Consider the following 12,667-nt stretch of genomic DNA (forward strand, 5'->3'; position numbering starts at 1 on the left):
CGCCCTCCCCGCTTCAGAGCGCGGTTCGAAACTACTGTGAACACGGAACCAGCCTGCATGCTTCGTTCAGAAATAGCAAACCTTCTGTGCAAAAGGGCCATAGAGAGAGTACCACCTTCTCTGAGGGAGTCGGGGGTTTTACAGCCGTTATTTTCTTGTCCCCAAGAAAGACGGCGGCCTCAGACCAATATTAGATCTCAGGGTTTTGAACAAGGTGCTCGCAAAAAGACCGTTCAAAATGCTTACAATCAGGAAACTCCTTGCGCATGTGCGCCAGGGGGACTGGTTTATTTCTATCGATCTGAAAGATGCCTACTTTCAGATTCAGATAAATCCCCGTCACAGGCCATTCTTGAGATTCAGCCGACAGCCAGGTTTATCAATACACCGTCCTTCCGTTCTGCCTGTCTTTAGCACCCGTACTTTCACGAAGTGCATGGATGCGGCGCTCGCACCCCTGCGGAGTCAGGGCTTGCGAATTCTGAACTATTTGGACGATTGGCTGATTTTGGCACAGTCACATACGGAGCTTCTGTCTCACAGGACAGTTCTCCTCAGTCATCTGAACAGTTTGGGTCTTGCAGTCAATTGGACCAAGAGCTCACTACAGCCCAGTCAGGCAATTTCCTTCCTTGGAATAGAACTAGACTCCATGGTGATGACGGCTCGCTTATCTACACAGCGCGCGTGCCGTGTTCAGCGACTAGCCGCGTCCTTTCAGATGAACAGCCTCACGCCTCTGAAAAAATTTCAGAGAATGCTAGGTTACATGGCCTCAGCCGCAGCAGTGCTTCAGCTGGGTTTACTGTGCATGCGCCCGCTTCAGCATTGGCTAAACACCCGTGCGTCTCGCCGGGCTTGGGCCACGGGCCGCCAGCCGATCAGAGTGACTCAGACCTGTATCTCAGCTCTGCAGCCCTGGGCAGTGGCCGAATGGTATCAGCGGGGAGTGACGATGGGAGCTGTAGCTCGCCGAAAAGTCATCTCGACAGACGCGTCCAACACGGGTTGGAGCGCGGTCTGCGAGGGCTCTCCGGTTTTTGGCCTATGGTCAGTTCAGGAAAAGCTCCTTCACATAAATTGTCTGGAAATGATAGCGGTCGAGTACGCACTCGTGCGCTTCCTCCCGGTCATTCAGGGTCACCACGTCCTGGTCCGTTCGGACAACAGATCTGTGGTATCCTATCTAAACCGTCAGGGCGGTGTCAGATCCAGGAACCTCTTCCATCTGACAAAATGCATACTGAATTGGTCCCAGTGCCACCTGCGCTCGCTGAGGGCGATGCACGTGCCAGGCCACCTGAACGACGGCCCAGACAGACTGTCCAGAGACAATATTTCCCCAGGGGAATGGTCCCTGCACGCTCAAACAGTCCAGAAGTTATGGAGCATATTCGGCAGAGCAGAGATAGACCTCTTTGCGTCAGAAGAGAACTCTCACTGCCCAGTATTTTTCTCGAAAAGCGAGGACACGCTGGCCCAGGACTGGCCCAACCGCCCGCTCTATGCCTTCCCTCCCGTCTCGCTATTGCCACAGGTAATGCAGAGGATCAGGGAAACGCGTCACTCGGTGCTCCTCATAGCCCCGCGCTGGGAGAATCAGACATGGTTCCCGGAACTTATGCAGCTGTCACTGATAGCCCCGTGGCCCATTCCAGTGAGAACAGATCTCCTCTCTCAAGCTTGCGGCACGATCTGGCATCCCCACCCAGAGCGCTGGGCGCTGCGCGCGTGGGTGATCAACGACTACCCGTCGCTTTGCCAGAAGGAGTAATAAACACTATAATACACGCTAGAGCCCCTTCCACGAGAAGACTCTATGCGTCCAAATGGTCTGTGTTTTCAAAATGGTGCACCGACAGAGACCTGGACCCACGGACATGTGGGGTGTCGTCGCTGCTTGTGTTTTTACAAGAGCTGCTGGATAAGGGCAGATCCCCATCCACGCTCAAAGTGTATGTGGTGGCCGTCGCGGCGTTCGCTGAACCCCTGCACGGCCAGTCACTGGGAAAAAACGAGCTGGTCATCCGCTTCCTCAGGGGAGCTAGAAGGATGAACCCCCCGCGCCCCCATCGGTTCCTATATGGGATCTTTCCGTAGTTCTCGAAGCTATGAAAGCCCCCCCTTTCGAACCGCTTCAATCCGTGGATTTGAAATACCTTTCACTCAAAACCGTTTTTCTAACTGCCCTGTCATCAGTTAAACGTGTGGGAGACCTTCACGCGCTGTCTGTCAGCGCTGCGTGTCTTGAGTTTGGACCAAATGACTCCAAGGTCATTTTAAAGCCTAGACACGGCTATGTCCCCAAGGTGATCGGTACTCCTTTCAGAGCACAAATCATTTCCCTATCGGCGCTGCCAGCATCCGATAGCGAACGCGACGCCAATCTCCTTTGCCCAGTCAGAGCACTGAGATTGTATACTGCACGCTCCGCCTCTTTCAGACGCTCTGAGCAGCTTTTCGTTTCGTTCGGAGGTCGTACCAAAGTGGACGCTATTGCTGCTGCGTACGCGTCAAAAGACCTACCATGCCCGTTAGGCATTAGGGCTCACTCCACTAGAGGCATGGCCTCCTCGTGGGCATGGTCCAGCAGGATTTCCATTCACGACATATGTGTGGCAGTGGGCTGGGCTTCCCCCTCCACCTTTGTCAGATTTTACAATCTGGAAGTGCCCGCCCTGCAGGCAAAACTACTAGCGGTTTAATACGCTACAGCTCCCCTGGTGAGCTGCACTGACGGGACACATTCCACACAGACCGGCACCGCCGCTCTGTCTTTCCCTTCCCACTATGTGCTTATGTATTACACACACACTGGCCCGCACTCTTGCCGGCCAAATATTATTCCCTCACTCACAAGGGCTCCCCGGGTCCCCCACCCCGGGGCTCATGCAGTGGATGCTTGGCGCGCACGGCGTTGACAATGGGTTCCCGTAGCGTAAGCTTGCTTACGCAATACGAGAGAACCTCTCGTAAGAGAACGAATCGGTTACCTAACGTAACCTCGGTTCTCACTAGATGAGGGAACGAGTATTGCGTAGCCGGCCGTGCGCGCGCCACGAGCGATTTTCGCTTCATTCAATGAAAACCAGGGTTCCAGCCTACGAACTTACGCTTATATGCACTCTAGCCACGCCCATTCTGGTGGGCTTTGATACAGTGACGGCGCAGGCGCCTGTCATTGGACGCGAGTTCACTCAAGTTCGTCTATAGGCTGCAGCAGTTGCCGCAGAGCAACCAATGAGCTCCCTAGCTAGCCCGCTCTAGGTATGCAGCTGCTGCACTGCGTTGACAATGGATACAAAATTAAGGATAATTTTTTGGCTTCAATATCTAGCTAAAAGCTAGCTTACGCAATACTCGTTCCCTCATCTAGAGAGAACCGAGGTTACGTTAGGTAACCGATTCGATATTACTGATGTAAAAAACAGCACCATCACCGTTTGAAAAATGTCATTTCCAGCCTCATTTCCTGCAGCCATCACTCTAAAACCTTATCCTTGAGTAATCATGCTAAATTCAAATTTGGTACTAGAAAATCACTTGCCATTATATCAAACACAGCTGAAAGCTATTTGGTTCATTAAATGAAGCTTAACATTGTCTTTGTGTCTGTTTTGGAGTTGCCACAGTATGCAATGGTCTGGCATGTCTTAAGGTCAATAATAGGTCAAAAATGTCAAAAAATAAACACAGAAAACTCATCAGTCAATCATTGTTTTGAGGAATGAAGGCTATACAATGCTTGAAATTGCCCCAAAAAAACTGGTGTGTATACAAAAGGTGCACACTACAATCTTCAAAGGCAAAGGACAACGGGATCTAACAAGAACAGAAAGAGATGTGGAAGGCCAGATGTGCAACTAAAGAAGAGGATAAGTACATCAGAGTCTCTAGTTTGAGAAATAGATGCCTCACATGTCCTCAGCTGACAGCTTCATTGAATTCTACCCGCTCAACACCAGTTTCATGTACAGTGCATCCAGAAAGTAATTCACAGCGCTTCACTTTTTCCACATTTTGCTATGTTACAGCCTTATTCCCAAATTGATTCAATTCATTATTTTCCTCAAAGTTCTACAAAAAAGAATGGGAGAATCTGCCCCAAAATAGGTGTGCCAAGCTTGTAGAATCAAACTCAAAAAGACTTGAGGCTGTAATTGATGCCAAAGGTGCTTCAACATAGTATTGAGCAAAGGCTGTGAATACTTATGTACATGTGATTGTTTTCATTTTTTTTTTTAATAAATTTGCAAAGATTTCAAACAAACTTCTTTCACGTTGTCATTATGTGGAATTGTTTGTTGAATTTTGAGAAAAATAATGAATTTAATCCATTTTGGAATAAGGCTGTAACAACAAATTGTGGAAAAAGTGAAGCGCTGTGAATACTTGACAGATGCACTATACAACAGTAAAGAGAAGACTCATGGGTGCAGGCCTTATGGGAAGAAATGCAAAGAAAAAGCCACTTTTGAAACAGAAAAACAAAAACAAAAAGTTAGAGTGGGAAAAGAAACAGACATTGGACAACAGGTAATTCAAAAAGAGTGTTATGGATCTTAACCTCATTGAGCTTTTGTGGCATCAGCTAGACTGTAAGGTGCGTGAGAAGTGCCCGACAAGACAGACAAATCTATGGCAAGTGCTACAGGAAGTGTGGGGTGAAATGTCATCTGAGTATCTGGAAAAACTGACAGCTAGAATGCCAAGGATCTGCAAAGCTGTCATTGTTGTATGTGGAGGATTTTTTGATGAGAACTCTTTGAAGTAGATAAAGTTCTGAACATTTGTTTCAAATTGTAATAGTAATTTTTACATGCTATTAATATCCTGACTACACATTGTGATCAGTTGAATGCCATGTTGGTGAATAAAAGCACCAATTTATTTTCATAAGAACAAAATCTGAACATTACTTCAAAATGTTGGCCCCCAGTGTATATAAATGCACTTATCAAAACAGAGCAGACAAGCAGGCAGCAGTGGGAATAAATGTAATAAATTTCAATTCTATAACCATAACTCTTAAATAATTCTTCATTACACCTGTTAGCATGAGACTGGTGTGAAAGAAAAATTAACAACTTTGCTTGTTTAAAGTTTTATCCAGTCTTTTAATTTATGTCTTGATTAGCTTAAAAAGTAAACCCAGTTACTTTTGCTGGGTATTCATGCGAGTATACCAAGAAGCAGGGTCGGCGCTAAAATTCAGGGTGAACGGAACAAAATAGCATACTCATCACCCCTTGGCGAAATAAGTAGGCTTTACCATCAGTGTCCCTTAGTGGACACATCAAACGGATCAACATTCCAGGTCAAAACCCATCTCATGACAGCCTTGCAAAAAAAGGGACATCAAAGGGACTTGACACATCTATCAGTAAATCACCGTATTCAGACTGATCGCACAGTGAATTCGGAAAGAGTAGGATGACTTTTCTTTAGCTAAAGTCAGTCTGTGCTTACCTAAATTCGAAGCACTGCCTCCAGTGGCCGAAACGGAAAGTGTTTGAGCATAAGGGCATGTGAAAGCTCCAGTTTCCAGGAAAAATGCCCCCAGAGGGTTTTGTTTGTCTTTAGAAATTTCAAGAGATTACTTAAATCAACATTTAAAACATAAAAAGACAACATTTCAATTAGAAGCACAATCTCAACTCACTAAAATAACATGATCAATCATTCTAATATGTGTATTAATTAAACAAATTAAGCTATTTAGCTAGTTCACATATAACAAACTATTCAAACTTAAATTAAACTTAAGTGCATCCAGATGGTGGAGGACAAGTCTCAGTTGCCTCCGCTCCTGAGACCGTCAATCTGCACATTTTATCACGTGGCTCGTTGTGCATGATAATGCGGAGACTCCCAGCACGTGGAGGCTCACGCTACCCTCCACAATCCACGTACAACTTACCACATGCCCCATTGAGAGCGAGAACCACTAACCGCAACCACGAGGGGGTTACCCCATGTGACTCTACCCTCCCTAGCAACCGGGCCAATTTGGTGGCTTAGGAGACCTGGCTGGAGTCACTCAGCACACCCTGGATTCGAACTCGCGAATCCAGGGGTGGTTGTCAGCGGCAATACTCGCTGAGCTACCCAGGTCCCCATGCTTTTGCTTTTTAAACCTTCTGTTGTGCTTGCTCCTTTTTTAAAAGTAATGCTGTAGATGCATTTCCCATTTATTTGTACAAACTGAGGGAAGAGTTAAAATCTTAGTCTAGTAATCAACAGCATGCCACAGATCCAGTCTACAGAACTTAATGAAAAAAGATTCCTTGAATAAAACAGAAATTGATATCACCATAGCACCAGTTTTTCAAATGGTAACATCAGAAATTCCCAGACATGGTAGGTTGCATCAAATACAGTAAAACAAACAAAAAAAAAGAACATTATTTTTAAGCTTCTGTCCATTAAACTGTGAAAGAGAGCAGTCAGTCATGGTGCGATGGGTCCCTTAACCTTGCACAGTGAGAACAGAGAAGCAAAAACAATCACCCATGTAATCCTTTCCTGAAAGGGGCTTAAAATACTGAAACCGGTACATATTATCCCAGACAAAACAGTGTTTGTTTTACAGATTCAAAGTTTAAACTTCCCTCTGCTGCTCTGAATAGATCAGGGTTGCCATTGCACTGTCGGAAGCTACGGCTGCTACATGTTAATGCCTCATCACTGAGTCTCCCTGGGGAAATCTGGTACACAGGACTAATGCTGACACATACATGTCTTTCTTTACAGGGATGTGACCGAGTGTGTGTGCGGTGGATTCTAGAGACGAGGGGCCATTTTGATAAATCACCCTGTTCTTTTATGGATTTGAGCCAAAAATTATACTAAATATTGGATGAAATAAAAAGAGATCAAGTACTATGAGCAGAGCAGAAAGCCAGTGGACAGCATCAGACTCTTCAACATGAAGATTATCGTTACAGGTTCTGTGCATGCGAAACATCTTAAACGACCCCTTTATTTGTAAAGCTGATAAGTGCTAAAAAAAAACCCTTAAAGGGCTGAACTGAAGATACTAAAATATAACACACTTTTGATTTATTTTGGATTTTGTTTAGTCACAACATAATTCCCATAGTTCCATTTATGTTATTCCTTTTGATTACTTTACTATTATATTAATATGAGAAAAACATTAAAACTTGTTAAAAAAAATTTGACCTGTAATGCGTGTGTGTCCAGAAAGTATTCATAGCATGTCACTTTTTCCACATTTTGTTTTGTTACAGCCTTATTCCAAAATGTATTAAATTAATTATTTTCCTAAAAATTCTACAAACAATACCCCATAATGGCAACGTGAAAGAAGTTTTTTTTAAATCTTTGCAAATGTATTAAAAATAAAAAATGAAAAAAAAAATCCCATGTACATACAGTGAGGGAAAAAAGTTTTTGTTCCCCTGCTGATTTTGTACGTTTGCCCACTGACAAAGAAATGATCAGTCTATAATTTGAATGGTAGGTTAATTTGAACAGAGAGAGACAGAATAACAACAAATAAATCCAGAAAAACACATGTCAAAAATTTTATAAATTGAAATGCATTTTAATGAGGGAAATAAGTATTCGACCCCCTCTCAGTCCAAGATTTCTGGCTCCCAGGTGTCTTTTATACATGTAACGAGCTGAGATTAGGAGCACACTCTTAAAGGGAGTGCTCCTAATCTCAGTTTGTTACCTGTATAAAAGACACCTTTTCACAGAAGCAACCAATCAGTCAGATTCCAAACTCTCCACCATGGCCAAGACCAAAGAGCTGTCCAAGGATGTCAGGGACAAGATTGTAGATCTACACAAGGCTGGAATGGGCTACAAGACCATCGCCAAGCAGCTTGGCGAGAAGGTGACAACAGTTGGTGCGATTATTCGCAAATGAAAGGAACACAAAAGAACTGTCAATCTCCCTCGGTCTGGGGCTCCATGCAAGATATCACCACGTGGAGTTGCAATGATCATGAGAATGGTGAGGAATCAGCCCAGAACTACACGGGAGGATCTTGTCAATGATCTCAAGGCAGCTGGGACCATAGTCACCAAGAAAACAATTGGTAACACACTACGCCGTGAAGGACTGAAATCCTGTAGTGCCCGCAAGGTCCCCCTGCTCAAGAAAGCACATGTACAGGCCTGTCTGAAGTTTGCCAATGAACATCTGAATGATTCAGAGGAGAACTGGGTGAAAGTGTTGTGGTCAGATGAGACCAAAATCTAGCTCTTTGGCATCAACTCAACTCGCCATGTTTGGAGAAGGAGGAATGCTGCCTATGACCCCAAGAACACCATCCCCACCATCAAACATGGAGGTGGAAACATTATGCTTCAGGTGTGTTTTTCTGCTAAGGCGAGAGGACAACTTCACCGCATAAAAAGGACGCTGGACGGGGCCATGTACCGTCAAATATTGGGTGAAAACCTCCTTCCCTCAGCCAGGGCATTGAAAATGGGTCGTGGATGGGTATTCCAGCATGACAATGATCCAAAACACACGGTCAAGGCAACAAAGGAGTGGCGCAAGAAGCAGCACATTATGATCCTGGAGTGGCCTAGCCACTCTCCAGTCCTTAATCCCATAGAAATTCTGGGTTTAGCTGCTCTTTTTAAAGATGTCTATCAATGTAAGCAAATATCATTTGGGAATTACCCGTCTTTCGAATATCTGGGTAGTGTGTTAAAAGGTGCTCCACGCATTTTACTTATCATTATTTAAAGGCCTCCAAAATACTCTCCAGCCTTCGCTGAGGACTTTACAGAACTGTTATCAACAATTACCTCAGAGTTTGACTGTTTTGCCATTGCTGGAGACTTTAACATTCACATAGATAATGCAGAAAACAATATGACAAAAGAAATCATAACTGTTTTAAAAACTTTTGATCTGACTCAGCATGTACATGGACCCACACACAATCATGGACACACTCTAGATTTACTCATCAGTAAGGGTCTAAACATTTCATCGATTGTTATTAAGGATGTAGCACTGTCTGATCATTTCTGTGTTTTCTTTGATATATTGATCTCTCCTGCCATTGAAGCTAGATCTGTGTCTGTCAAGAAGAGATGCTTAAATGAGAACACTAGTGTACTATTTATGAAGGCTATATCTTTAACACCAAGTATATCTGCTGACTCTGTTGATTTTCTCCTTGATTCTTTTAACTCAAAAGTTAAGTGTAATTGATGATATTGCTCCTGTGAAAGTCAGGAAGAAGAGTGGCAGACAAAAAGCACCTTGGAGAAACTCAACAGCAGTGCAATATATGAAAAGACAATGCAGAAAAGCAGAGCGCATGTGGCGGAAGACAAAACTTGTAGTCCATTATAACATCTACAAAGACAGCATCCATGCTTTTAATATGGAACTAGGCAAAGCTAGACACACTTTCTTCTCGAATATTATAAACAGCAACTTAAACAACACATGCACTCTTTTTGCGACTGTAGAGAGACTGACAAACCCCCCCAAGCCAGATTCCCAGTGAAATGCTCTCAGACAGAAAGTGCAATGAGTTTGCTTCTTTCTTCTCTGAAAAAAATCAATAATATCAGAAAGGTGATCAGCACATCCTTGAGTTATGCTGGGGTCAGACAAATCAAACCACAACCTGAGAAAGTAGTTACTATGTCTGATTTCAAAGAAATTGATGGCAAAATTTTGGAAGAAACCGTACAGCACCTTAAAACATCAACCTGCGCCCTTGATGCACTTCCCACATCTTTTTTCAAAAGTGTGTTCAACTGTTTAGAAGCAGATCTCCTAGAAGTGATAAACTCTTCACTTCTCTCTGGGAGTTTTCCAATCTCTCTGAAAACTGCAGTTGTCAAGCCCCTCTTGAAAAAGAGCAATCTGGATAAGACCATATTAAGCAACTATAGACCGATCTCAAATCTTCCTTTCATAGGCAAGATCATTGAAAAAGTTGTCTTCAATCAGCTGAACAAATTCTTGAACTCAAATGGATACTTTGACAATTTTCAATCTGGTTTCCGATCGCATCACAGCACAGAGACAGCGCAATCACCTGTTTCCACACCCAAGCAGAGATGCGGTCAGTTTTCTCAGGGGTAAAATAGCCATCCAAGCAAGATTCCTCTCTATTTCAAGGTAGCTGGTGAACAAGAGTCATTCCCTATAGAAACTGCAATGTCCTCCGCCATTTTAAACAGTATGTATCCAATGTGGAAACTCCAGTAAGAGGTAAGCACATTGAGTTCTATAATCAATCAGTCTGTTGTGTCTCTCAGCTGTGATGAGCCTTAATGCTGAAGTTGTTTGTTTAAAGCCATTTAGTAATGTAGCAGTAATACGAGCGATCACAGAGCGCTGTTCTATGTAAACAATGACTAACGCATTCACTTTGTCACCAACTGGCTCATATTACACACAAAAATTACCTTTTGCCACCACCTGCTGGCTAACCCATGTAATGTAAAAAACAAAATAGATGTAAAAAGTGACACATAGCCTACATTGGAGCTTAACACATATGCACTGCTCTTACACTTTAGTTTAGGATGATGAACACAAGCAGAGTGATGCACAGTGAAACGTTCAAGTTCTGATGGTGTCAGACCATCAGTGCTCATGGAACATCTCTCGTCCAATCAGATTTGAGGACTGGAACTAACTGTTCCGGTCCTCAAAAAAAAAAAAAAAAAAAATATATATATATATATATATATATATATATACACACACACACTCACCTAAAGGATTATTAGGAACACCATACTAATACTGTGTTTGACCCCAATCGCCTTCAGAACTGCCTTAATTCTACGTGGCATTGATTCAACAAGGTGCTGAAAGCATTCTTTAGAAATGTTGGCCCATATTGATAGGATAGCATCTTGCAGTTGATGGAGATTTGTGGGATGCACATCCAGGGCACGAAGCTCCCGTTCTATGCACTATTGGGTTGAGATCTGGTGACTGTGGAGGCCATTTTAGTACAGTGAACTCATTGTCATGTTCAAGAAACCAATTTGAAATGATTCGAGCTTTGTGACATGGTGCATTATCCTGCTGGAAGTAGCCATCAGAGGATGGGTACATGGTGGCCATAAAGGGATGGACATGGTCAGAAACAATGCTCAGGTAGGCCGTGGCATTTAAACGATGCCCAATTGGCACTAAGGGGCCTAAAGTGTGCCAAGAAAACATCCCCCACACCATTACACCACCACCACCACCAGCCTGCACAGTGGTAACAAGGCATGATGGATCCATGTTCTCATTCTGTTTACACCAAATTCTGACTCTACCATCTGAATGTCTCAACAGAAATCGAGACTCATCAGACCAGGCAACATTTTTCCAGTCTTCAACTGTCCAATTTTGGTGAGCTCTTGCAAATTGTAGCCTCTTTTTCCTATTTGTAGTGGAGATGAGTGGTACCCGGTGGGGTCTTCTGCTGTTGTAGCCCATCCGCCTCAAGGTTGTGCGTGTTGTGGCTTCACAAATGCTTTGCTGCATACCTCGGTTGTAACGAGTGGTTATTTCAGGCAAAGTTGCTCTTCTATCAGCTTGAATCAGTCGGCCCATTCTCCTCTGACCTCTAGCATCAAAAAGGCATTTTCAGCCCACAGGACTGCCGCATACTGGATGTTTTTCCCTTTTCACACCATTCTTTGTAAACCCTAGAAATGGTTGTGCGTGAAAATCCCAGTAACTGAGCAGATTGTGAAATACTCAGACCGGCCTGTCTGGCACCAACAACCATGCCACGCTCAAAATTGCTTAAATCACCTTTCTTTCCCATTCTGACATTCAGTTTGGAGTTCAGGAGATTGTCTTGACCAGGACCACACCCCTAAATGCATTGAAGCAACTGCCATGTGATTGGTTGATTAGATAATTGCATTAATGAGAAATTGAACAGGTGTTCCTAATAATCCTTTAGGTGAGTGTATATATATATATATATATTAACAGCATTAGTGAGTTAGGGCAGCAGGAGCTCAGGAGACAGAGCTGTTAAAATTCAGCTCCTCCTGTGTGTTGAGGAGCCCTTGAGCAGGAACCTGCTCCTGGTGGGACTCTGCTGTAGAGGTAAATTTGAGGCAGTGAGCGTAAACTGCTTTCAGTCTAGTGGCACTAAATAAATAGTTAAATTACATTAATTCCAGATGTAGAATATCTGATTTGTAAAGTGGTCTAAAAGCAAAAAAAATACAGTACCATCCTCATACTACCTTCATACAAAAGCATTAAGATTAATTGAGCCTATATAAGATCAAGATGAATTGAACTATAAGAAATCACATTGAAGGATTATAGCTTTCAGATGTGATTTAAAATCTGTTTGAGTAAAACTGAATTTATCAATGGGAAAGCTTCAAACACTATTTAATCACTAATTGTGGCATGGGGGCATGGTTGTGGTTTGTAATTATCTCTAACACCTGTGTCTTGTTGTAGTGATACGGGGAGAGACATTTAAAAGGGAGGCGAGAGAGAGAGAGAGAGAGAGAGAGAGAGAGAGAGTGAGTGAGTGAGTGAGTGAGTGAGTGAGTGAGTGAGTGAGTGTGAGTGAGTGAGTGAGTGAGTGAGTGAAACCAGAGAGCTCCACAGACTGAGTGTGATATTGTTTTGGTTTATGTTTTACATTTCTACGGCGGTGACCGTCGTATGTTAAGGAAA

This window comes from Xyrauchen texanus, chromosome 2 (assembly GCF_025860055.1).
Source record: "Xyrauchen texanus isolate HMW12.3.18 chromosome 2, RBS_HiC_50CHRs, whole genome shotgun sequence".
Classification (NCBI taxonomy): domain Eukaryota; kingdom Metazoa; phylum Chordata; class Actinopteri; order Cypriniformes; family Catostomidae; genus Xyrauchen; species Xyrauchen texanus.